The following is a 25,973-nucleotide window of genomic DNA, read 5'->3' on the forward strand; positions in this document are numbered from 1 at the left end:
TGGGGACAGGCGGATAGCTCGGTGGGCTGTGCCCCCAGTGGGTCCACTTGAGGACATGCTGTCCCTGGCAGCTCAGGGGTGCTCATGCCCTTGCAGAGCCAGTCTCCATCTGCAGGGCCCTTCCTGGTGTCTGGAAACTTGGCCCTTTCGGAGGGAGGCTAAGCAGGACGGGGTGGAAGATGTGGGGTGGCGTGTGGCGCTGTAGGAGTAGGGGGTCCCGAGTGGGCAGGGGCCTGGATCTGGGGCAGCAGAAGGGGCTCCTGAGCCTGGGGGTGAGGGCAGCCCAGCTGTGTGTGGTTATCAGACCCAAATGGTCCTCACCATGCCCTGTGGTCCTGGAGGGCAGGGCCCTCGCTGGCCTGTCTCTGGGGCTTGGCAAAGGGTGGATGCACAGGGAATGTCCGTGGTCCTGAGCTCTTGCCCTTCCCAGACCCATTTCATTGCCCACAAAGGGCCCTGTGGTAACTGATCTCCCTGCTCTGATCCCCAGTCCCCAAGGCCCCTACTCTGTGGGGACCCTGGGGACTGCATGGGGCTGTTTCTCATCCATTCAGATGCTATAGTGTGGTCAGAGAGTTCTTGGTCTCCCCAGACACAAGCAGTCCCCTTCATTTCCTCCCTAGGTCCTGTGCTGCTTTGAGTGGGGTTGGGCTAACCGCAGAGGGTCCTTCCTGGGGAGAGGCTAAGGGGGTTCTGCTGGGAAGCTGGGAGCCCCTGCTGGGAGTGGCAGCCCCATCCTGCAGGTCCCAGGTCCTGCATCCAGTGCAAGCCTGGGCTTCTGCACTAGAGAGATGCCACCGTCACCTTGGCTGCTTCTAGAGCTCTTCGGAAGACCCTTCTCCCTGGAGCAGGGCGCTGGAATGCTGCAGGGAGCAGGGGGGTGGCTCCCACATGTGGACCTACCATGAGCCATGCGCTGTGCTGGGCTGTCCAGATGTCTGCTCTTCTAGTCCGTGCAGCCCTGCCAGGAGGTAGCATCAACCCTCCTTTGCAGATGAAGCAAAAGAGGCTCACAGAGAAGTGATATGTCCCAAGTCACACAGCTGGAACAGCTGGTGTGTGGCAGAGCTGGGCTGAAAACCCGGATGTGTTCAATTCCAAAGCACTTGCCTTTTCTTTTTTAAAGAAAAAGAAATGTGACGGCCTGGGGTCTCTCCATCTATTCAGATGCCATTGTCCATCAGAGATCCCTGGGCGGCCCTGGACACAAGCAGCTCCTTTCCCTCTTGAGGTCCTGTGCTGTGAGGGCTGTGGGTGGGCTGAGGCCCTTTTGGGGGCACGAGGGCTGGGGTTACTCTGGAAGGTGCAGGGGGTGCTTGGCCCCACCCCCGTTTCAGATTCAGGGGGGCTGCAGAATTTGCATTTTCAACAAGTTCACACGCTATGCCGGGCTGGCCTGGTAAACACACTCTGAAAACCAAGTGGCTTCCTTTTCTCTGTCTTCAAATATTATTTTCTCTTTTACGAAATATTTCCAGCCTTATGTGCTTTTCACCGTGCTGTGTTGTCTTTTATGTGCTCAGGATGGCTGGAGTCAAGTTGTGAGTTTGCAAAAACCAGGGAGACCCATTCTGGGTTCATCAACCGCTGGCGAGGATTTCTACTACAATGACCACGACCGCTGCTGCGTGGGGTGTGCTTACGGAGCAGTGCCCAGTCCTGTTCTGAGCCCTGTCACGCAAGTCGCTCCGTTGCTTTTCACAGCCACCTCCCAGGCAGAAGCCACCACCTTCTCACTCTACCAAGGGAGGGCGAGTCCCTGGCCCGAGGCCACACACACCACAAGGCCGGGGTTCCGCCCCAGGTGGTCCGTGCCACAAGCGCGCACCCAGCCTCAGGGTTCAACGAGCTGGGACAGAAGTGCCTCACCAGTTCTAACGGAAATGGCTGGAATGGCCAGAACCAAGGTCCTCTCCCCACCCGCTAATCTCTCTGACTGAGTTCCCAGGCTCTGTGAGCAGCATCGCCACCTACCTGGGAGCTCGGCGGGGGTTGCGGGGGGCCCCATCACATCCACAGTTCCTGCCCACCCCTCCAGATCCGAGTGGCAGCAAAGCCGAGCTTCTACATCACTGTCTGCACGCTGGCCCTGCAGGGCATTTTAGGCATATTAACCATGAACCTCACAAGCACCTCGCGAAGCAGCCACTATCACTACTCCCAGCTTTGCAGCTGTGCACTGCAGCCCCAAGAGGCTGAGTGACCCGCTCAAAGTCACGCAGTCAGGAAGAGAAAGAACCAGATGCTGAACTTCTGTCCCCTCCAGGTCCAATACCAGCGTCTCCCCAGGCTCCAGGGTCGCTGCCTCCCCACTGCCTGCCCCATTTCCTCTCTTGCCTCCTTCCTCTCATTCCCTACCCTTCAGTCAGGGCCATCCTTCTAGGCCAGAGATCGGATCATGCCACTTCCCTTTAAAGGCATCCACAGGTTCCCCGCTGTCTTTGGGACAGCGCTCCCTGGCCAAGGCCCTTCCTGGCCAGCCTGGACTTCCCTCCCCAGCCCGTTCCGCCCAGCTCCACTTGCCCTCCATGAGTTACTCCTAGCCCACCTTTAGCCAGACACCTGGCCTGGACATGCTACACCCCCTGAGCTGTGCTACTCAAGTCTCCAACATCCTTTCTCCCTCTTTTTTTTTTGGCCAGGAAAACTCCTACTCATCCTACAATACCCAGCTAGGACATGGACTTATGTCTTAGCCTTCCCAGCTGCTTACTCTTGGGCCAGGGAATCCACTTGCTACAGTGATTACTTAGCACACTGGGATGGAGCCGTCTGCCCATCAGTCCCATTGCCAGACCACGAGCTCCCCAAAGCAGGGACCGCGTTGGCTTGGTCTAGGTCCTCTGAGTGGCCCAGGCCCAGGCAGAATCCTGCTAAACAGGACCAAGGTGGACATTCACCAATGATCATGCAAAGAGGCTCCCAATTCCAGGGTGTCCACAGCGGCCTGTGCCTGGGTCTGATGTTTGCCGTGCACTGGGAATGGAGAGCATGTGGCCTTTTTCCCTTTTTAACTGTCGTGCCTGCGCTTGTGCCTGCCCAGTCTGTCCACTGGGGTGGGAAATGCCAGTTTATGAACCAAGGGTGAGCCGCCGTGGTCTTTCTAGCCAGGGCTGTTGGAAACCACTTGAGTGGATCTAGCCCTAGGAAATGGCTCTTAACCACTCCCCAGGGAGCGCCCGAGACCCCAGATAATAAGCTCCATGTGTGTGGGAGACAGGCCCATTTTTTTCCCCAAGGATTTATGAGCGGGGGAGTATTCTCATTGACCTCCATTTCAGGAAAGACCTCTTTCTGGAACACTTGCCGAATACTCCATCAACAGTGAAGCACACGTGCTCGCGGCAAGCCTGCCTGACGGCCCCAGAGCCAGCATATGTTTCTTGTCTCCTACGCATTTTAGCACTGGCTCTGGGGAATGCGTGTATTTCTGAACGTCCCTAAACACAGCTCTGACTGAAGCACTTATAATTTACCCTCCATGAAAGCCATTGCTGCTCTTTCCAAACATACTTGGAAGTGGATTCAAAGTTTATTTAGAGAGAACATTTAAAAAAAAAAAAAAGACCGAACGAGAGTGCTTGTGGATTCTTACTCCCAGCCCCGGCTCTCTGGGACCTTGGAATAATTCCTTCGGCTCACAGACATGACACCCTGAGAAGAAACCGTGAACATGTGAGCCCTGGCCGTCTGTCCACGCGGGCATGTCTCCAGTTGGTCCTCTCTTTATTTATTCACCTGTTATTCTATCTGCTTCTCCCTCCCTCAGACCTCCTTTTTCTTTTCCGTCCACTCATGTTCCCCTACCTCATCATTCATCCATTTCTCCAGCCCTAGAAAAATGACTCAATTCTTTTTATTTATTTATTGTTTTTGAGACGGAGTCTCGCTGTGTCACCCAGGCTGGAGTGCAGTGGCGCGATCTCGGCTCACTGCAACCTCTGCCTCCTGGGTTCAAGCGATTCTCCTGCCTCAGCCTCCTGGTTAGCTGGGACTACAGGCGCCTGCCACCACACCTGGCTAATTTTCGTATTTTTAGTAGAGACGGGGTTTCACCATGTTGGTCAGGCTGGTCTCGAACTCCTGACTTCGTGATCCGCCCACCTTGGCCTCCCAAAGTGCCGGGATTACAGGCGTGAGCCACTGCACCGGGCCAAAAATGACTCAATTCTTATTTGGGTGTGAATGAATGACTTTATTCATCCAGATAATCAAATACCCATTTGCATATTGGTTCATCCATTCATCCATCCATTAAATTAGCAATCTTTGTTCATTCGTCTTTCTGACCAGCCATCCATCAAAGATGTACTAATGACCCACTCTGTGCAAGGTACTGGGATACTTCAGTGAGTGCATCCCAGTTCCTGCCCTTGAGTAGCTCACAATAATCTGGGAGATAAGACGCAAACAGCCAATTACAGCACAGTGTGGGAAATGCTATTAGAGACATGTGCAGGTGCCCTGGGTGTCGGGAAATGGGCACTGATGCCTGGGAACAATTCTGGGTACAGAAGGGGCTACGGAAAACACCTGTGGAAAACCTGCCCACCTCTCCCTGTCTCCCAGAACCAGTGAGGCAGCCACCTGGGGTAGATCAGACTTCATGGCCACTCCAGGGCCTTGGAGACCTTATCTGCCAGGAATGGTCTTCTGGAATGGGCTGGTTCAGACTCGCCACTCCCTTAGTGATTCCTACAGCAGTCCTGGGGGGCCTGTGTTGCCAGGTCCACTCTGCAGTGGAGGAGACCGCGGCTCAGGCGACTGGAGGGGTGAGGCGCAGCAGGGCCCACGTGCTGGAGTCTGAACACTGGCAGACAGTGCATGTGGCCCTCTGCACCCTCTGTCCAGGGGGTGGCCCTCAGGACAGCACCAACCACTGGGCTACCTGCTCCCCTCTGAAGGCCTCCTGGGTGTTCAGGACCTAGGTCCGACTATTTGGGGTCAGGACTCTCCCTGCACCCCACACAGCTCAGAGCTACCCGAACAGTCCTGGCAGACAAGCTGCTCTCCCTGTGTGGGAAACTGACTGCTCAAAGGACCCCAGCAAGCCCTGCTGTGTCTCAGCACCTCCCTTTCCCAGCCTAGGGCTGAAGGACTGAGAATGAGGACCTTGCCTGCAGAGCAGGGACTGTGCGTGCCCAATTCCAGGCTCTGGCCAGGCCTGGGCTCTGGATCCTGTGGAGAGTGGCATGGTCCAATCAAGAACTCTGGGAGCTGGCAGACCCAGCCTCCCTGCCTGGGTGCGGATGGCAGGGCGGCCCCTCTGCCCTTTGGCCAAGGGTTCCTCCTCTGCCACGGCAAATGTCTGGGGCCATCCTTCCTGCCATCCACTCCCACATGTCCCCACTGAATTTCCTGTTCCTCATCCCCCGTCCCTGTCCACATGCCCCACTGCGTTTTCACCTCTGGGCCTCCCTTCCCCCAGGCTCTGCTCTTTCCATCCAGCCTCTCCCTGATCCTCATCCAAGGGGCCTTTCTAACACTGGCCAGGCCAGTCTCCACTAAAGGAACAAAACCAAAGTCCCACGGCTACCTTCTCAGTGCAGAGCAGCATGGTAAAGAGAGACCCAGGTACAAATCCTGACTCTCTCACAGGCTATTCCCATGAACTTGGGTAACTCAACGGCTCTGGGCCTTAGTTTTCCCACCTGTGAAATGGGTCTATTCATGGCTTTCTTAGGGAGCAGCTGTTAGCATTATGGCTGAGTATAAAGTAAGGCTTTCCCTCAAAACTATGCTTCAGAAAGGAAGGAGTCATTTTGCGTTCAAGCCTCTACTGAAGTCTTTCGTTTTAGGGGGTGCATGCTCAACTAATTACTCGAAAAAAAAGATGACAATGTACTGTTTGGTGCCGACACACAACCTAAACCAACCCCCATCAACGTTAGTTCTAGATGGTTATAGAGGTAACGCAAGGGGTCTATTAGAAAAATAAGAGGAGCCTGGTAGTTAAGGGTGGAGACTGAATGTACAAATTCATTTTCACTACTTCCAGAAGGGCAGAGAGGTCAGGAAAGGAAACGCCAGCAACAATAAGAATGCTGAGAAGCAGACAACGAGGGCTACCTGCCGATACAGAAATGGGCACGAACACAGCCAACCCCGGGAGGCTCTAGCTTTGGGGGTCCTGGATCAGACCTCAGGCTCCCCAGCCAACGAGCACTGTCAGCTCTGGCAGCTCAAAGCCCCTTTGTCAGGCAGAAAGCCCCCTCCAGGTGGCCAATTTCAGGTTTCAAGTGTCAGCTGGATTTTCTGCTCACTGTCCCCCACAGCCTGCTAGAAAGTTCACTGCCAAATTGATTTCCAAATTTCGTGAAACACATTTATTCCCAGGTGAAAACTACTGTATCTGATTTCTTCTGCAGATGACCCAGCCAACAGGGAAATCCGCTTTGTCTGACTTTCCAATTCACCCGAGTCAGCTTCCATTGCTCAGACAACTGGACGGGGCCCCAGTTCCCACTGCGTCCCAGCCAGATGAAGAGAGTGGGGCCTCGAGTCTGTCAGCCAGCCCTAGACTCTCCACAAGCCAGGCCCCAGGCTCCCCCTGCCAGCCAGGAGGCAGATAGTCCACAGACCCCAAAAAGCACCCATGCCTACCCACCCCCACCAGGAACGGCCACTGTTTCTCAGCCAGAAGTAGGGCTAAGAGAAGTCCAAAAAGGCCCCGCACCCACCAGGCCCTTAGGGCCCCCGAGTCACACCTGTCCCCTCAAGATTCTCTCTGGGCCATCACAGTGCACCCACACTTGGATGCACGATGAAAGGCTCACTCATGGCCGGGCCCAGTGGCTCACGCCTGTAATCCCAGCACCGGGAGGCCGAGGCAGGCGGATCATGAGGTCAGGAGTGTGAGACCAGCCTGGCTAACATAGAGAAACCCCATCTCTACTAAAAATACAAAAATTAGCCAGGCATGCTGGTGGGAGTCTGTAGTCCCAGCTACTCGGGAGGCTGAGGCAGGAGAACTACTGGAACCCGAGAGGCGGAGGTTGCAGTGAGCCGAGACTGCACCACTGCACTCCAGCGTGGACGACACAGCGAGATTCTGTCTCAAAAATAAATAAATAAATAAATACATACATACATAAATAAATACATAAATAAAAAAAGAAGAAAGAAAGGCTCACATGGAAGCTACCAGTGGCCTGCTCCCTGGTGTCCTCATCCCCTGTGACTATGGCGCCATCAGTTGAAAGATCCAGGAGGCGAAGGCCTGGGTAGCGTCCCCTGGCTGGAAGATCCCAGGAGGGAGAGTATTCAGCAGGGAGAGGTGCTCCCTGCAGGCTTCTCCCCTGAAAAGCCTGGGCCCCTGGGACCCTGGGACTGCTGCCCTCCCTGCAGGAGAAGGGCCTAGGGTCTCCTGCCCATTTATGAAGGCTCAACTCACACACGCGCTGTATTCTGTCGGCTTTGACCTCTTTCAGTTTATTTGGTGTTCAGTCCTCACAGCAACCCTGTGTGGTGTTACTCCCTCCTGACTGGGTCAAGCCGTCTGAAGCCTCCCTCTGCACACGGGTGCAGATCGAGCTATGGCTGAGCGCGGTGGCCCATGCCTGTAATCCCAGTAGTTCACAGGCCGAGACGGGAGGATGACTTGAGGCCAGGAGCTCAAGACCAACTTGGGCAACATGGTGAGACCTCATCTCTACAAAAAAATACTATATATGTACATATATGGTGTGCACCTATAGTCTCAGCTACTTTGGAGGCTGAGGCAGAAGGATAGCTGCAGCTGAGGAGTTTGAGGTTGCAGTGAGCCGAGACTGCACCACTGCCCTCCAGCCTGGGTGACAGAGTGAGACCCTCTCTCAAGAAAAAAAATAAAAAGATCCAGCCACCTCGCCTTGGCCTGTGTGGCCCTGTCTGATCTGTCCCTTGACACGTCTCTGTTCTCATTTCAGGTCCCTCTACCCAGTGAACCACTGGGACCTCCTCTCTGCTCTTTCACCCCAGCTGCACAATCCTCCTTCAGGGCAGCGGGCTCTGTGCCTGGGAAGCCCTGCCCACTCCCCAGCCTGGCTACTTCTTGTCACTCAGGTCTCAGCTCAGTGTCACTTCATCAAAGAGGCACCCACTGGCAGTCCTACTGAAGAAGCCCCGCCTTCACTCTGTCACATCCTGTCCTGGCTCACTGCATGTTTCCATTCTGCTAGAATGCAGACTTCTTAGCCGGATAAACCTCGTCTCTCTTATTTCCCAGTGCCTGGCATACAGTAGGAGCTTCGTAAGTATTGGCTGAATAAGTGAAATGAGAACACGAATGCCCAGTACAAAAGGAGTGACTGGCCCCAAGTTGCAAGCTGGCAGAGGCACTGCCTCCGCTGTCATGCTATGTTCCCTGCTGGGGCACCGGCTTGGGCGGCTTGGGGGTGGCTCTGTGTCAAAGGAACCTTCTGGAAGGCAGAAACGGCCCTTCTGGGTATATCTGGCAGAAGCAGTTGCAGCGCCTGCAAATCAGAGGAAAGTGAGGTCATGGAAGGTGGAGGCTTTGAGGCCAAACACACCTGGGTGGGTCCCAGCTCTCCAGTCACCTGCTGCATGGCCCTGGGCAAGCCACCTACACTCCCTGAGGCTCAGTTTCCCCATCTGTAAACTGGGCATAACATGGCACTTGTCTTCTGGATTGTTGTGAGGCTCATATGATGCCCTGCATAGCAGGCACCCGGCCAGGTGCCTCAGAGCCCTGTAAATGGTCCCCGAGGAATCCACGGCCCTCGGGGCAGGGTGCGGAGCAGGGCGAGGCTCTGAGGACAGAGGCAGCCACCGACAGGAGGGTGGGGCAGGAGTAAACACCACAGGGCGCCTGAGTTTGGACACATGCGCCTGGCTTCTGGGTTACAGGCAGGGCTGGGCCATGTGCAGAGTTTTTCATCTTTTAATCCCAGCTGTTATCAGCTGCTGGGAAATAGCTGAGCCCAGTCTCCTAGCTGGCACAGGCTTCCTCTGAATTCCACAAAGAGAACAAAGAGTTCCGAAATAGTGACACAGCTGTCCTGACCGGCAGCCCGGGCAGTCAGCCGGCAGGGCCAGGCCAGGAGGAAGGCACGCAAAAGCCAAGCAAAGCCACTTGGCTAGAGGGTGGGCACAGCTGCGGGAGGCTGCTGGAGGCCTGGCTGACTAGCCAGCCAGGGACCATCCCAGGCTCTGGGGCTGCTGGGAGACTGGGGGTGACCTTCTCTCTGAGCTGGGCCTGACACTGTGTGCTCAGGAGCCTTCTGGCGGTGTGAAGGTCCTGCTCCAGGACTACCCCAGGGTGCAAAGTGAGTGGCGTGGCTAGATCCCTGCTGGTGACACCCCCAGACACCAAAGCTACCTCCCTTTCCAGAGCTTGGAGTGGTCGTCTACAGCTTTTGGTCACCCTCTCCACACCTGGATGCTTTCCACAGCGCAAGCCCCACCTTCCAGCACTCACTGCACATTTCCCTGCTGCCTTGGCTGCTAGGATGCAGGTGTGATTTACGGTCCACCTATCAGAGGTGTCTCAGTGAGATTCGGACTCGGCAGAATTGGGTGGGGACAGAGCATGATCCTGAGCCAGCAGCTGGGAGGCAGCTTCCAGATCTGGCAGGAAAGCTTGGCAACCATTCCTGGAGGCACTGTTCTTTGAGGTCTCTGGACCCCTGAATAACCTCCCACTACCCTTTTTTTGTTTTGGCTTAAACTGGCTGGAGTGGATTCTGCCGTCTGCAACTATAAATCCTGACAAACTCCTTCATGACTCCCTGGCAGGGCTTCAAACTCCGCTGCCTACAGGGATACACAGGTTACACAGACACAAGAAACAGACTCGTTCAGCTAAAATCACAAGGCAGCCCACTTGGTCTATGTTTGATTTTAACAGAGATGTGGTTCCAAGTCACCTTTATCAGAAAAAAAGCATGCAAGCCCCATGGTAAATGGTGATTGACGCTCGACTTCCAGGCCAGAGGGACACCAGGAGTAGGGGACTGTGATGCCCTGGAGACGGGATATCCTATCTAGAGGGAGTGGCTCCTAGATAGTTCACACTGACCGTTTCCAGATCTTTCCATTTTTCAAGAGAAGCCAGACATCGGGATTTTGATGTGAAATATCTCTTATTTTTCATTTTTGACTCATGGTTTGTTTTTTTGTTTGTTTGTTTGTTTTTGAGACGGAGTCTCACTCTGTTGCCCAGGCTGGAGTGCAGTGGCCCGATCTTGGCTCACTGTAACCTCCACCCTCCGAGTTCAAGCGATTCTCTTGCCTCAGCCTCCAGAGTAGCTGGTACTACAGGCGCCTGCCACCGTGCCCAGCTAATTTTTGTATTTTTAATAGAGACGGGGTTTCACCATCTTGGCCAGGCTGGGCTTGAACTCCTGACCTCGTGATCCACCCACCTCGGCCTCCCAGAGTGCTGGCATTACAGGCGTGAGCCACCGCGCCCGGCTGACTCATGTTTTAAAAAACACCATGCAGGCCAAAAAAGCCCTGGAAGGTCAGCACCTTCCAAGTCTGGGTTTGGCCTGTGGCTGCCTTTGTGGCCATGGCCTGCAGGGTTAAGTTCCAGCTCTTGATGATGGCACTTAGGGCCCTTGGCATGAATCCAGCATCCTCCCTCACCATCCCTGCATGCAGGGACCCACAGTTCTTCTCTCTGTCCCTTATCCAGGCTGCCTCCCCACCCAGCCACGCCCTTTCATGTCCTCACTCCTCTGCCTGGCAACATGCCTGTGCGGCCTGGTCCCAGTGATCAAGCCCTGTGTGAAAAGCATCCCCTGCCTCCTGGACCCGAGGCTTCAGTCTTGAGGCGCCCACAGTCCCCTGCACACCCTTCCATCCTGGCGCTCCTCATCCTGGGTGGTGATCATCAGGGCCTCTGCCCCCAGCCCGGGACTGGGAAGACGTCCATCTGCAGAACAAGCCTGGCCTGTGACTGGCCCCCTGAGGAAGTGGGCTGCTCCTGGGGTCTCAAGAGCATCCATCCTGGTAGAACAGGGTGTTGGGGTGAGTTTAGAGAACGCAGCACGGGGAAGGCTGATCCACCCTGCTTCTTCCTGTCTCAGTGATATGAGGTCCCCAGACCTGGACAGGGCCCATGAGGTAGCCAAGGGGCAGCTGGACTCACTGTCCAGTGCGTGAGCCCCTGGTCAGTCCCCCTTCCAGATCTTGGAAATGCCTGTGCACCTTCGGAGAGAGGTTTTCCCTTTCTCCTCAGGGGAGTAGCTGGGGAGGTTGCAGCCAAGTTCCTTGTCCTCCACCCCATGCCCTGGGGATGTCCGGGTCCTCAAGGCTGTGGGCCAAGGGTACCCTGGGTCTTCTCTGCCCTCCGCTGCAGACTTGCCTCCCTCCTGCTCTCTGGAGTGCGGCTGTGGTGCATTTCAGTTCCCCAGACTCTAAGCAGCCTCACCTCACGTTTGTTAAACTCCCACTGTGTGCCCGGCGCAGTGCTGGGTGTGTCCACATCAGCAAGACGACCCACGACCATTCTCTGAGATCAGTCTCATGACGTACCCAAAGCACATGCCTGAATCGAGCCCACGCCCCTGAAGCCAATCCTGCCCTTTTGCCAAAAGAAATGACTTCTGTTTGTGGGCAGGAAGGGAGCCACCGGGAGGCACCGGCCAACCATGATTTCCGTTTGTGGGCAGGAAGGGAGCCACCGGGAGGCACCGGCCACCCTCTTCGTGCCTCTGGTTCCTCAAATGAAATAAGCTCATGGGAACAAGTCCACATTAGCATTTCAAAGAGGACCATAACTCGGTGATTACTGCTTGCACATGTGAGGGCTTCCCGCTGGGAGTGTTACCTAGTGGCACCCATGGTTTGATTTCCCCAAGTTGTGTGTTCCCTTACACATGGGAAATCTCAAGGGAGAGACACTTCCCAAGAAAATTACCTACATGGGTCTTGTCACCTACCTGCCGTCTGCACTTAAAGACAGCGACACGAACCCCACTAGATGACACAAACCAAGCGACTGGTGTAGTCTGGGTATTTTCACATATGTTGTCTCACACGTTTCTGCCAAGTCTTAGGAGGTGGGAATATTATTAGTAATTTCACAGGTAAGATGACAGGGCCCAAAGAGGTGGCTTTCTTAGTGTCACACACTTAGTGGGTAATGAGGTGACATCCTCAGATCCAGGCAGCTGACCACATAGCCTGTGCCTCCCCCACACCCCAGACTTGGATGGGGCTGAGCACGTTCCGACATTCTGTTCAAGGCATGAAGGGTTTCCTCCATAGGTGGAGACCACAGGCGTCCCTAAGAGCAGCCCTGAGGCTGGGGAGCCTGGTAAGTGGGAAGTCTCAGAGCGGCTCAGGGCCACAGACCAAACACAGTAACGGGAAGTTGAGGAGGGCCTGCCCTGGTGCGCCAGCCAAGGAGGTGTGTTCAGCAGCAGTGTTTCCTAATTAAAAATGAAAGGTGGGATTTCACAGGAATGCTACATTTTAAACCCTCTAGCCACTCAGATCTTTGAAGAGAAATGATGTGTTCATAATAATTTTGGAGTGGATAACATAATTTACAAATCACAAGTGTGTTCTGTGATTTAAAGTGATGGAAGGGCTTTCTGTTACCTCATAGTAACCAGGAATTTCAAGAGGCATAATTGAATTTTAATCCAGTCCCACAGGAAGAGCGGACCCCCTGCGCCAGGAGAAGGAATAAGGAAGACAAAAAGATGTCAGCTGCTTAGATCACATGACTTCCTGCTTATTTCATGAGCTGAATATGCAGTGCCTGGGCATGTACCAGATATTCCTTCTTGAAACTGAGCCAGGGCAGGTGGCCTGGTCCATGTGTATCTGGAGACCCTTGTGCTAGAATATGCCAGTCCTTCCAGCCATATAGAGACTGCAGTTTCAGTATCTCCCTATAGAGAGGAGAGACCAAAAAGGAGTTTCTGCCTTGCCTGCTTTCAGCATAGATGGACAATTCAAGGAGGAAGAACTGCAGCAAGCTCCCAGGTCTAGGAACTAGACCTAAGACACTGTGATCACTGGCAAAGTGATCACTGTGGCGAACTTCTTGCGAAGTTCTTGCAAAGTTGCAAAGTTCACTGGCAAAGTTCTTGCAAAATGCCAGTTTGCTCACTATATTTGAGCTACAATTGATCTACCATGTCTTTGCCAAGAATTCCAAAGGATTTGGGATAAGCAAATAGCCTTGCTGTATCGCCAGCTTTTAGGTGGCTATGTTTGGTGTCTGTTTCTGAGGTTCGTTTTGCCTTATCCAAGTGGCAGGCTAATGGGGACGAAGAAGCCCTCTTTAGCACGAGTGGAATAAGCCAGGTGCCCAAGGGAAGCCTAGAGTTTTGGGGCTCTGAGGAGGGTGAGGTGAAGTAAGAACCCGGCACAGGCTGGCACACACATTAGGTGTTCAATAACATCTAAAAGAATTCAGATATTTCTCAAAAAGCTAAACACAGAGTTACCATATGACCCAGCAATTCCACTGCTAGCTATATACCCCAAATAACTGAAAAGAAGTGTTCAAACAAGTACTTGTACATGAATGTTCCTAGCAGCATTATTCACAACAGCCAAAAGGCAGAAACAACCCAGATGGCCATCACCTGATGAATGGGTAAACAAAACATGGTCTATCCATACAATGGAATATTATTCAGCCATAAAAAGGAATGAAGTACAGATACATGCTATGACATGGATAAACCCTGAAAGCATTGTGCTAAGTGAATGAAGCCAGGCACAGAAGGCCTCAGATTGTGTGATTCCATTTATATGAAAAGTGCAGAATACGTCAATCAGAGATAGCACAGACTGGTGGTTGCCACGCAGAGGCCGGGGAGAGCCACTGCTTACAGGGGAGGGGTATCCTTTTGGGTGCTGCAATGCTTTGGAACGAGATACAAGTGACGGTGGTGTGACACTGGGAATGTACTCAACCCCACTGAAATGTTCCATTAAACTGGTTAATTTTATGTGATGTGAATTTCACTTCAATAATTTTAAAAAAGAATCCAGCTAATAGTTCATCTTCCTTTTGGCAGAGCAATCTGTTTCATCTTGGACTTAATGGTGCTTTTAAAAACAAAAATTAAAAGGAGGGAAAACTGGCTCTCCTAAGAGGGTAGAAGGAAAAAAAAAAAAAAGGCAAAGCTGAAACAAGTGCAACTTTCCTGCAGCTGGTTTTCCAAGGCCTCTGCTATACCGAGGCGTGGGTTTGCACTTGCAAAGAATAAACACACTTCTCCCGCAGAGCCAGCGAGCTGCTCAGAGCGGCAGAAACAGGAATCACCCAGATCTCTCCAGTCTGTCCCTGCCCCCTATTGGAATTCTATTTCCCATGGGAGGGAGGCCTGCGGAGGACATCAGGGAATGTGCAGCATGGAAGTAGCACGTGTGGGCCACGACACATGGTGCCAGGCCGGCCTCGCTCATCTGAGAGGGGTCTGAGTGTGGAGCCATCCTCCCCACAGCCTGCGTGCACTTGCTGGAGCGCAGAGACCCACGTGTGAGGGCGAGGAGAGCATGCGTGTTCCTGTCCTGGTGATCCCCGGCCAGACCCCGGGAAGGAGCAGAGGTTCCCGTGGGAGTTGGAGCATTTGTAAACCAACAGATTTCACCCACCTTTCCACTCTGGAGGCGGGCTCTAATGGCACAGTCCAGACGTCACCTCTCCTTAGTTTGAAAATTGGTTCCATAAATTGGAGTGAGTTCAAACACATGAGACCCTTCCAGAAACTGGGCTGACTGCCAGGCTCTCCACACATCCAGAGTGGGTGGAAAGACAGAGAGACGGAGTGGGGTGCAGGGTTATGGAGCGCATCCTTCCAGGGCCAGACTCCCTGCTCTGGGGGTAGGTGGGCTCTGCTGGGCTGGGGGAGGCGCTGTAGAGGGGGCAGGAGGTTGGGGACACTCAGGAGCCGCTGCTCTCCCCGCCATCCAGGACTGCAGGCTTCCTCTGTCCCCAGAGACTGAGGCTGCTCCACAGACCCCCCCTATCTTCCTGGCACGAAAGCATCACTCACTGTCCACCATTAGTGTCTGGTGATGGAAACAGGCTCATGGGGTCATGGAGGAGTCAAAAAAATGATAATTTTAATCATTATTATATTTTATGATATTATACAATCTATTTGTTTATATATTTTTTCATTATTATTGTTAAAATTATAATCCCTGACATTTATGGAGCAGTGACCTCATGCCAGGCACTGTGTTTTGCGTGTATCATTTCACCCAGGCTCCTGACAACTCCGTGAAGTGGTAGCCACTGTTATCCCCATGTTAGAGCAAGCTGAGAAACAGAGGGGCTGTACTCGGGGCCACACATCTTGGGAGTATGGGCAGGGGAACTGACCCAGGCGGTCTGACTCCAGGGTCCATGCTGTTAGCCATGACTTTTTGGTATCAGGTGCTTCTGAAAGTCCCTTGAGCCTTGCCAGGGACCCAGGCAGACAGCAAAGCTGGCACAGTCAGACAGACCCACCTCAGAACCAGGCTGGCCAGAGAGGGACGGTGTCAGTCTCAGGGCCTGATCTCCAGGAAGTCCAGAGGGCACAGTCCAGAGGGCACAGTGAGATAGCAAAGGCTGGTCAAGCCCTCAGAGTGATGCCCCAGGGACAGCAGGTGCTAATCCCGCAACCCACAGGACTCTCAGCAAGGACTGCCTTCCCGCAAAGAGCGTGGTACTGTGGCTCAGGTGCAAGCTGGGGCGCCGCTGCCGTCATCCTGGAAGCCCTTTAATGACAGCAGCGCAGCAGGTTGCTCCCCCAAGAATGGGGGTAGCTCCTGGGTCACCCAGCACCGGGTATGGGGTAGCTCCTGGCTCACCCAGCACCGGGTATGGGGTTGCTCCTGGGTCACTGGCCAGCACTGGGTATGGGGTTGCTCCTGGGTCACTGGCCAGCATCGGGTATGGGGTAGCTCCTGGGTCACCCAGCACCGGGTATGGGGTAGCTCCTGGGTCACTGGCCAGCACCGGGTATGGGGTAGCTCCTGGGTCACCCAGCACTGGGTATGGGGTAGCTCCTGGGTCACTGGCCAGCACCGGGTAGAGAAGTCGGCTTGTGTTTGGTGGGAACCATGTACTTAAACTCCAGATGATTTGGTTAATGGGAGGGTCCTGGGGAACAGAGACCAGCTGAGGATATGCAGATCCAGGGCATCAGAAGAGAGGGCGACCAAGTGCCCACACAAGGGGGATCCTCTGCCTCTTTTTCCTTCTGGCTTAACAGGAATCTGTCTAAATTACGTTTAAACCTGATGAGACTATCACAGCTGAATGAAGGCCAGAGACAGGTTGAGGCTTGTCTCTATCAACAACACATCTTAGGGCTTGGAAACAGAAGCTCAGGGCTGCATGAGCCTGTGGGTCATGAATTCACTGCTCCTGCTTTAGGCAGGAATTCCCTTCCAGCCTCCAGAGGAGTGCTCATGGGTCCTCCCCTTGAACACTTCCCCTGACTGGGAGCTCACTCCCTCAAAGAGAGGTTCATGCTGTCTTTGGATAGCTCTGCCTATTAGAGAGCTCTTCCTCCACTGAACTAAAACCCACTGCCTCAGGTCCACCCAGCACTCGTCTGGGTCCTTGGGGCCACACAGAACAAACCCAACCTCTCCTCACAAAACCTCCTAAGAGACGGACAGGCAAAGCCACGACCACAGTTTCCAGAATTATCTCTACAGGGTGTGTGTTCCTCAAGCCTCCGCCATCCTGAAAACCTTCTCTGGCCCTGCCCCATCCAATACATTCTGTCCCTCTGCACTAAGACTCCCGAAATGAGATCCTTAAGCCTCAGAGCAGAGCAGGGCAGGAAAAACACCTCCCTTGTTCAAGGCATTGTGCTCCTGTTACTACAGCCTCAGATCCTGCACTGACCAGCAGGCAGCTGAAGCCATGAGGGGATGGCGTGGGAGTGAGCCCATCCTTGGCTGTGTGGTGGAGAGGCATTCTCACTGACCCCACAGCCAGCTAGCATGTGTGGGGGAAAATAAGAGAAAAATGATGTAAGCACTGAGGATATGTTCCTTTATGCACTGGAGTAAACATGAGTGGGGGGACGTGAATCTGCCAGCGCCTCAGTGGGCCTCACTTCCCACTGCCTCGTATGGGGTGGGAGCCTCCAGCTGAACTCTGGAGTTTGGTGATGAAGACTTTCTTGAACTCAAGGGCTTCTGAATGCCAGCTCTAGCTGCTTTTCCCCAGCACTGGAGCAAACACGGGCTCTGTGGGGCTGGCAGAGAGAGGAAGCATTCCTGGCTTTCATGGGTAACCTGAGAGATTTTCAGGAGTGATTTGGAACATGTACAATTTTTGCCTTATGCAAGAATAAAAATCCCACCTAAAATGTGATTCTGCAACAACGACTTATGATTAGGTGGTGGGATGGGTGGGTGGCGGGTGGCTGTTGGGGGATGAAGAGATGAGTAGAGGGATGAGGGGTCGATGAATGGATGGACGGGTTAGCGAGATGAATTCTGGTGTTGCCTGTCTCTAGCTGTTTGACCTTGGGCATCTCACATGTTTAGCCATGAGATGGGCATCATACTCCCTCCTCACAGCGTTCTCATGAGGAATGCACCTATGAAAGTTCCTAGGCAGGGAGCCTGCTGCAGGGATGGGCCTGGCTGAGAACAAGGACACCTCTCTGACCAGCAATAAGCCTCACCAAAAAATGTGCTCATGAAAGAAAAACAATTATCCAAGAAGCATGTGTCAGAACAGCTTTGCTGGTGGCTCCAGCGCAGGAGGGGTAGAAGGGGAAATAAAAGCTGGTCTCCTTGGCAATTAACGTTCACTTCTGCTTTGCCTTAGACACTGAAGAGCCCAGCTCCACATCACGACTCCAGCTACCCTCCAGCCTTGAAGGATCTGAAGCCCACAGTGTAGGCTGCTCCGTTTGGTCAGAGCTTCTCAAATCCCTGGTGCATGCGAACCATCTAGGAATCTTGCGGAAATCCAGGGGCTGATGCAGAGGTCAGGAGTGGCCTGAAGTTCTCTCAGGAGAAGCTGATGGTCCCAGAGCACACATGGAATACCCATCAAGGCTCTGCATGTGTTTGGCTGATGGCAAACTGGACACCGGGGCTTCTAGTCCTCGGCCCTCCCAGGGGCAGTGAGGGAGTCTCACCGGAATGGAGGTGGGCGGGGCAAGGCCTGGCTTTTCTTACATGGTGCTCCCACTTTCCATCCAGAAAGCCATGCTGTTGCTCTCTTTGCAAGCATGAAGCGTGAGGCCAGGCAGCATGGCTGATGTGCATGGGCGCAGGGCTCAAGGTCAGACCCCGCAGGGGTGGCTGTCCTGCCAGGCAGAGATCAGCTGGTTTAGACCTCATACTGACCATACCCACCAGCTCTATTTCCCCCATTATGGAGATGGAGGAACTGAGTCCCTTGAGCTGAGACAATTGGGCTGACCTTTTTTGGGCCACATGGCTCCTGACGGTGGAGCAGGGCCTGGCTGCATCCCCCCACTCCCTGTCCAGTGCCTGCCCCACTAGGTCTTCTTTTTTAAAAAGTTTATTGAGACAGGGTCTCTGTCACTCAGGCTGGATCACAGTAGTGCGATGAGCTCACTTCAGCCTTGAACTTCCGGGCTCAAGCGATTCTCCCGCCTCAGCTTCTGGACTAGCTGGGACCACAGGTGCGTGCCACCATGCCTGACCCGTCAGGTCTTTACAAGGAGAATAAGAACCTTGGCTGGGGAACCCAAGATAGGTCGGTCAACACTTCCTTCAGCCTCCCTGAGTTGAGGCCTCCCATGCAGGGCACACTTTGGTGGCCCTCTCCCGGACCCCTGCTCCGATCGGGTACCCCAGAGCACAGAAGGAAGGGCCTGGCTAGCCTGGCTCTTCTGACCTGAGCAAAGGGGTCCCCCAGTGAAGGTTTTGTTTTCAAAATCTACAAGTAAACAGGACAAGGGTGGGGAGGTAGATGTTTTCCATGGACGGCTCTGCCTTGGGCTTTGCTCTGGGCCCTGGCTGGGTGAGGCTGGAAGAGGCTGGGGAGCCAGCACAGGGTCTCAGGTGTGGCCTGCCCACCTGCCCACAGGTTGCCCCCGATCTGCTGGCAGACCTGGGCCTCTTGTCCCTGACCTCGTCTCCCACTCACCTCTCTCCCTCATCCCAGTTTCAGCCACAGTAGTCTCTGTTGCTCCAGCAGCAGCCGGCACCCCGCCCGCCTCAGGACCTGACCCTTGGCTCTTCCTGTTTCTGGGGCCTGTCTTCCTCCAGACAGCACCTGGCGAGCCCCTCACTGCCTTCACGTCTTTGCTCACATGCCACCTTCTCATGGAAAACTGCCACCCTCGCTCTCACCCGGCACTGGAGACTGCCCTCACCTGCCTACCTTTTTTCGTAACACACTGACCTTCAGACCTGTGAAACCCTCATTTACCGCCTGTCTCCTCTAACCACAACGGAAGCTCCATGGCAGGGGGACCACTGTTTGCTGTGTTATCATCTCCTCAGTGCCCAGCTCTGAGCCAGGAAGTGCTTTGATTCCTTTGTTGAACCACTTCTGTGGAGGGCTGCTGAGTGCGGCTGCAGTTCCCACATGGCCCACGATGGAGGAATATTTGCACTTAGGACAGTGTCTCCCACCTGGAGCTCCAGCAGGTCTGGGATGGGGACTGCCCTCTGGCCGGGTGACAGCTGGTTACAGTTCACTATGTGGAATCGCTAGCACCAAGGTGGTTTCCTGGCATCCTTTTTCTCAGGCCACAACTCCCCTCCTGCATTTATCATCCTGAGTCTGTTTGCTCCATGTCTTCACCCACCTGGCCTTCACTCATCCGAAGGTGGCCTCACAGGCTGGCAGGGGCAGTCTGGGCAGTGGCTCAAAGGCCCCCTTGATACCTGCGGTTTCCTGGGCGGAGACACAGGCTGCTGCTCTGGGTTGAGCTTCCCTGGGTTGAGTGATGCCCCATTTCCCAGGTCCCACCGGCCGGAGCATCTGAGGCTCCCTGCTGAGTTTGGCTGTGCAGCAGTGGATCTGTGTGTAAATGCTGGGCACTGAGGATACACAAAAATCCCAACATGATGTGTACAGGATAATGCCTCATCCCAATCACATGTCCATTTGTGATTGTGTTTGTTAACAACCCTTTATCTCTTAGTGTTATAAACTCCACTTAAAACTGATTAAAGTCTCATTCTTGTCAAGAAAAAAAAACAAACAAACAGAAAAAGCCCATAGAATTCCACATAGAAGTAAGAGAAAATCTATACTGCAACACATTCGAGTGAAACTTAAGACCATCAGAGATAAAGAGATGCCTAAAAGTCCCCAGAGAGCAGAGAACATGACGAAGGAGCAAGACTTGGACAGAACCACACTTTCCAACAAACACGTGGACTGTAAGGCCACAGGGGAGGAATAACAGTTTTGAGTACTGAAGTGAACACTGAAATTTTGAGTACTGAACTTTGCACCCAGCCAACTGTCACCCAAGTGTGAGGGCATGGCCAACACATTCTCAAACACAGAAGGCCCTAGAAGTTGGCCACATAAAGACCCACGTGGGAAACACTCAGGACCAGCACATGGTTCAAGACATGAGAAGATCAAAGGGTGATCAGATTCCGAAGCGAAGACTGTTCCCCGCCTCCAGCCCCATCAATTAGCTAAGATCCAGAAGAGAAAGAGAGTGACAGGATGGGGACTAGGTGGAGGGGAGATCCTGGGACACGAGGGAGCAGTCATGTGACCGAGGAACATATGGATAACATTTTTATTTATAAAAAGAAAGGATTAACCAAGAAACCTAGAAAAGGCAGGGGACAAGCTGAAACCATAAACTTGTCGGTAAAAAGGCAAAGACTGTTGATTGGATAGAAGCCAAAATCCAGCTACAGGCTTTTTAGAAGAAAGACAACTAAGTCATAAATCAGAGGAATGAAGAGGAAGGGGTGTGGATGGGATACAGCTGAAATTTCTTGAAGCTGGATGTGGGGTCCGTGCATGGGAGTTCATGACGCTGTTCTGCTTGTGCAAACATCTGAATTTTTCCATTTATATATATATATATATTTTTTTTTTTTTTTTTTTTTTTTTTTTTTTGAGACGGAGTCTTGCTCTTGTCGCCCAGGCTGGAGTGCAGTGGCATGATCTTGGCTCACTGCAACCTCTGCCTCCTGGGTTCAAGCAGTTCTCCTGCCTCAGCCTCCTGAGTAGCTGGGACTACAGGTGCATGCCACCACGTCCAGCTAATTTTTGTATTTTTAGTAGAGATGGAGTTTCATCATGTTGGCCAGGATGGTCTCGATCTCCTGAGCTCGTGATCTGCCCACCTTGGCCTCCCAAAGTGCTGGGATTACAGGCGTGAGCCACCGTACCTGGCCTAAAATGTTTTTTAAAAGACCATTCTGAACCCAAATTTCTCTCTTCTCCAAAAGTCCAAGACAGCTGTCTATTCCTAATTTTTACATTATGCCCATCACTTGAACTTTTAGAAAAGAAATGAACGTGTAGAAACTGGTTTTATTTTGCAGTAATATAAGCATGGTCATCCCTTGGTATCTGTGGGGGATTGGATCCAGCACCCCCAAAAGATACCAAAATCCATGGATGCTCAAGTCCCTTACAGAAGATGATGTCCTATTTGCACATAGCTTACACACATCTTCAAATTGTTTCTAGATTCTGATACCTAATCAACATAAATGCTATGTAAACAGTTGTTACACTGTATTTTACACAGTTGTTTAGGGAATAATGGCAAGAAGAAAGGTCTGTGGCCGGGCGTGGTGGCTCACGCCTGTAATCCCAGCACTTTGGGAGACCAAGGTGGGTGGATCACCTGAGGTCAGGAGTTGGAGACCAGCTTGACCAATATGGTGAAACCCCGTCTCCACTAAAATTACAAAAATTAGCCAGGTCTGGTGGCGTGCCCCTGTAGTCCCAGCTACGCAGGAGGCTGAGGCAGGACAACCAGAATCGCTTGAACCTGGGAGGCGGAGGTTGCAGTGAGCCGACATCATGTCACTGCACTCCAGCCTGGGAGACAGAGCGAGATTCTGTCTCAAAAAAAAAAGAAAGGTCTGTGTTTAATACAAATACAACTACCCATTTTTTCCTAATATGTTTGATCTACAGTTGGTTGAAACCAGAGACACAGAACCTACTGAAACAGAGGGCCTACTGTATGCCCGTTGCCTCCAGAAAGTTTCCAAATTTCTCTTTGTTAAGATCACTGTAGCTCGGGCCCATAGATCTCATTGAAGATGGCGGGGCGATCTGTGTCTGGCATTACCAGAAGAGTCTTTATGTGGACAGTCTCAGGGACAACACGTAGAGAATTTGGGTCTTGATCCAGAAAAGAGAAAGTGCCAGTGGTTGCTGAGACAGAAGAGGTGAAAAAGGAACCTATTGCAGTGTGTCCACCCTCATGAAGCTGAGGATACTCACCACCTGGAGATCTCCAGAGTCATTTGGAATCTTATGTTAAAGAAGCTTTTGGTTCATCTCTTCCTGGTAATTGGCACGACATCTCCCAGGAAGATGGTCATCTAAAGTTCAATCTCTTGGCACATTTAGCTGATGGCCTGGGTCACGTAGTCTCTAACTCCAGACTCCACCAGATGTGCGGGGTTAGAGATGTTCGTGATTTCTATAATGTCCCTATTCAAGACAGACCTAAATTTGATGAACTCGGCGCCAGTAATCTGCCCCCCAGTTTGAAAATCACTTGGAGTTATACTAAGCAATTCGGAAGAGAAACACATTGAAATCATTTTTTTCCCTGAGCAAGGGGCCTGCTTATTAGACCTTTTGAAACTTCACCATGTGAAATACTACCAGAACTGTTCTCTAAACACACTTTTTCTATAGAGAAATGTATCATCTCTTTTTTTTTTCTCATATTATGAATGGGCAAATAACAGGACTTTCTATTTTTGTATTTGCTGAAACCATTTTTTTTTTTGAGACAGAGTTTCGCTCTGCCACCCAGGCTGGAGTGCAGTGGCGCGATCTCGACTCACTGCAAGCTCCGCCTCCTGGGTTCACGCCATTCTCCTGCCTCAGCCTCCCGAGTAGCTGGGACTACAGGTGCCCACCACCATGCCCGGATAATTTTTTGTATTTTTTTTTTTTTAGTAGAGACGGGGTTTCACCATGTTAGCCAGGATGGTCTCAATCTCTTGACCTCATGATCTGTCCGCCTTGGCCTCCCAAAGTGCTGGGATTATAGGTATGAGCCGTTGCGCCCGGACTTTTTGAAACCATTTTAAAATGAAATTAGATCATTAATAATTTATGAAAAATTTTGAGAGGACACGGTCATTAACTTGGGTTTAAGACAGGAGGACACTGCAAGTTCACACCCTTCATAGGCATAAAGTAGTTACAAGAAAATATTTTCATCCTGTTAGGACTCATATCTAAGATAGAGTTATAGAGTTATTATACATTGCACATATACAAATAAACTTGTATTAGATACCTATAAAATAAACATAAAAGCATGTTGTATATTACTGACCATTCTAGATTAATTTCTTTTGGAATTAAAGTAGATTTGTTTAAAAAAATCACTGTAAATTGTCAGGAATGAAAGAAAAGCTATGGGTTTAAATTGATCTTTTTATGTATTTATTTATTATTTATTTATTTTTGTTGTTGTTTGTTTGTTTTTTAAGATGGAGTTTCGTTCTGTCGCCCAGGCTGGAGTGCATTGGTGCGATCTCGGCTCACTGCAACCTTCACCTCCCAGGTTCAAATTATTCTCCAGCCTCAGCCTCCCCAGTAGCTGGGATTTCAGGGGCCTGCCACCATGTCTGGCTAATGTTTTTGTATTTTTAGTACAGGTGGGGTTTCACCATGTTGGCCAGGCTGGTCTCAAATTCCTGACCTCAGGTGATCCACCCGCCTTGGTCTCCCAAAGTGCTGGGATTACAGGTGTGAGCCACCAGGCCTGGCCACAAATTGATCTTTTAAAGTTAAACAGACATATGTACATACGTCTTAATATACATACAGGCATGTTTCTATGTATGCCCCTTCACATACTTCCCTAAAATCTGATTCTTGAAGGCTATCAACAAGAATGCTAATAATGGTTGCCTGTAGATGCTGAAATCACACAAGGGCCCTTTTCATTCTTTTCCTTCCCCCCAAAAAGATCATGTGTCCCAAGCTGCGTTTACGTAGCAACAGCTAACTTGTTTTCCCATCATGATTAATCAGAGTCATATGCAGCGGCCCGTCGGAGCCTCTGAAGGCTGCAGATAGACACCAGCCTCACACTGGGCTGATAAAGCTCCAGCGGAAATCCCAGCAACCCAGCCTTGGGTTGGCCTGGGAGGCTGATCCCTCACCAAGGCATGATTTTCCTCAGAGGTTGTGAAACAGCAAAAATCATTGGTGGGTCTCCTTACAGCCTCCAGGGACCTGAAAAGGGGACCGTGAGTCCATGCCCATCTGGTGAGCAGGGTGAGGCCCAGCAGGGTCTGGTGGCCCTGCTTGAGGCCGCCTCCCCCTCCTCCCTGTCCTCACCGCGCACTGAGGCACTGGGAGCCGCACTGGCCCGAGACCTTTCTGCAAGGACGGAAACGTCTGCTGAGCCACCCATATGGAAACTGAAAGCCCAGGTGGCCGTGGAACACCTGAAATATGACCAGTGTGACCGAAGGACTGGATTTTATATTTCATTTAACTTTTTAAATTTAAATAGCCATGAATGAACCTTGAACACATGCTAGGTGAAAAAAGCCACACTGTGTATGGTTCCACTCACAGGAAATGTCCCGAACAGGCGAATCCAGAGAGACTGAAAGAAGTAGACATGGGGATGCCAGAGCCTGGGGGGGGGGGGGGGGGCATGGGGGGAGGGGCATGGGGAGAGATTGCCAGGGCTTCTCTCTGGGGTGATGGAAACTTTCTGGAATCAGACAGTGGTGACGGCTGCACAGTCTGTGAATACACTAAAAACCACTGAGTCATACACTTTAAATGGTGAATTTTATGTTGAGTTATATCTCTATTAAAAAAAAAAATAGGGCCGGGCGTGGTGGCTCATGCCTGTAATCCCAGCACTTTGGGAGCTGAGGCGGGCGGATCATGAGGTCAAGAGATCGAGACCATCCTGGCCAACATGGTGAAACCCTGTCTCTACTAAAAGTACAAAAATTAGCTGGGCGCGCTGGCTGGCGCCTATAATCCCAGCTACTCGGGAGGCTGAGGCAGGAGAATCACTTGAACCCGGGAGGTGGAGCTTGCAGTGAGCCAAGATTGCGCCATTGCACTCCAGCCTGGTGAGAGAGCAAGACTCTGTCTCAAAAAAAAAAAAAAACAACCAAAAAAACGAAAAAACAAAACAAAGAATAAATTTAAATAGCCACATGGACTAGTGACTACCATACAGGCTAGCACAGTTCTAGAAACTTAGAGGGGTGGTCTAGAACTTTGATCTTCCTCCCCTGTCCTGAATTCATGCCTCCCAGCCCCAGCAGTGCCCCTCAGGGGTCTCGCGTGCCTCCATGTGCTTCCTGATGGCCTGTGACCTCACCCCCGCCCCTGTTCCCAGCCAGCTCCAGCTGCCCTGACGCCGCCCCCCGACTGGCCTTGCCTTGGCCTCTCCACCTGCCGCCCAGGGCTTGGGCGGGCTCTTCCCAGCAGCTCTGCCTCTTGCAGGGACCTCTGTTCCCACGCACTCGGGGCGACTCTGGGCTATGATCACCTGCTTTCTTCTCATGATTTTGCTGAAAAGAACCCCTCCTCTACCTCATTGCCAATGGCTTTTTCTTAGTGAGGAGGGGACACCTCAGGCAGAAGGCCACCCTAAACTGCCCCTGGCAGGGTCAAGACCCCATCCTGTCTCCCCCACCCCCACCGCAGCCCTGCCATGCTGCATTCTGGTCCTTTTCCATGTTCATGGCTACCTCCCTTGGCAGTCAGGGTTGGGTGTGTGGCCTCAGGGCTCCGAACGGGGCTGGGCCAGCAGGCATACCATCACAGCGGCTTCCCTGCTAACAAAGTGCCACACGCCCATTTACTACCTGGCTTCTGCGCTGAGCTCCCTGCCTGGCTGCAG

General features: G+C 52.4%; 1 protein-coding gene and 1 pseudogene across 1 annotated transcript in view; one reads left to right on the forward strand and one right to left on the reverse strand.

The window, feature by feature from the left end:
- COL23A1 (collagen type XXIII alpha 1 chain) overlaps positions 1-25,973 on the reverse strand; it is a 351,166-nt gene that overhangs the window by 86,681 nt on the left and 238,512 nt on the right. The window lies entirely within an intron of this gene.
- Positions 21,825-23,365, forward strand: LOC117980449 (large ribosomal subunit protein mL50-like; annotated as a pseudogene).

This window comes from Pan paniscus, chromosome 4 (genome assembly GCF_029289425.2).
Source record: "Pan paniscus chromosome 4, NHGRI_mPanPan1-v2.0_pri, whole genome shotgun sequence".
NCBI lineage: Eukaryota > Metazoa > Chordata > Mammalia > Primates > Hominidae > Pan > Pan paniscus.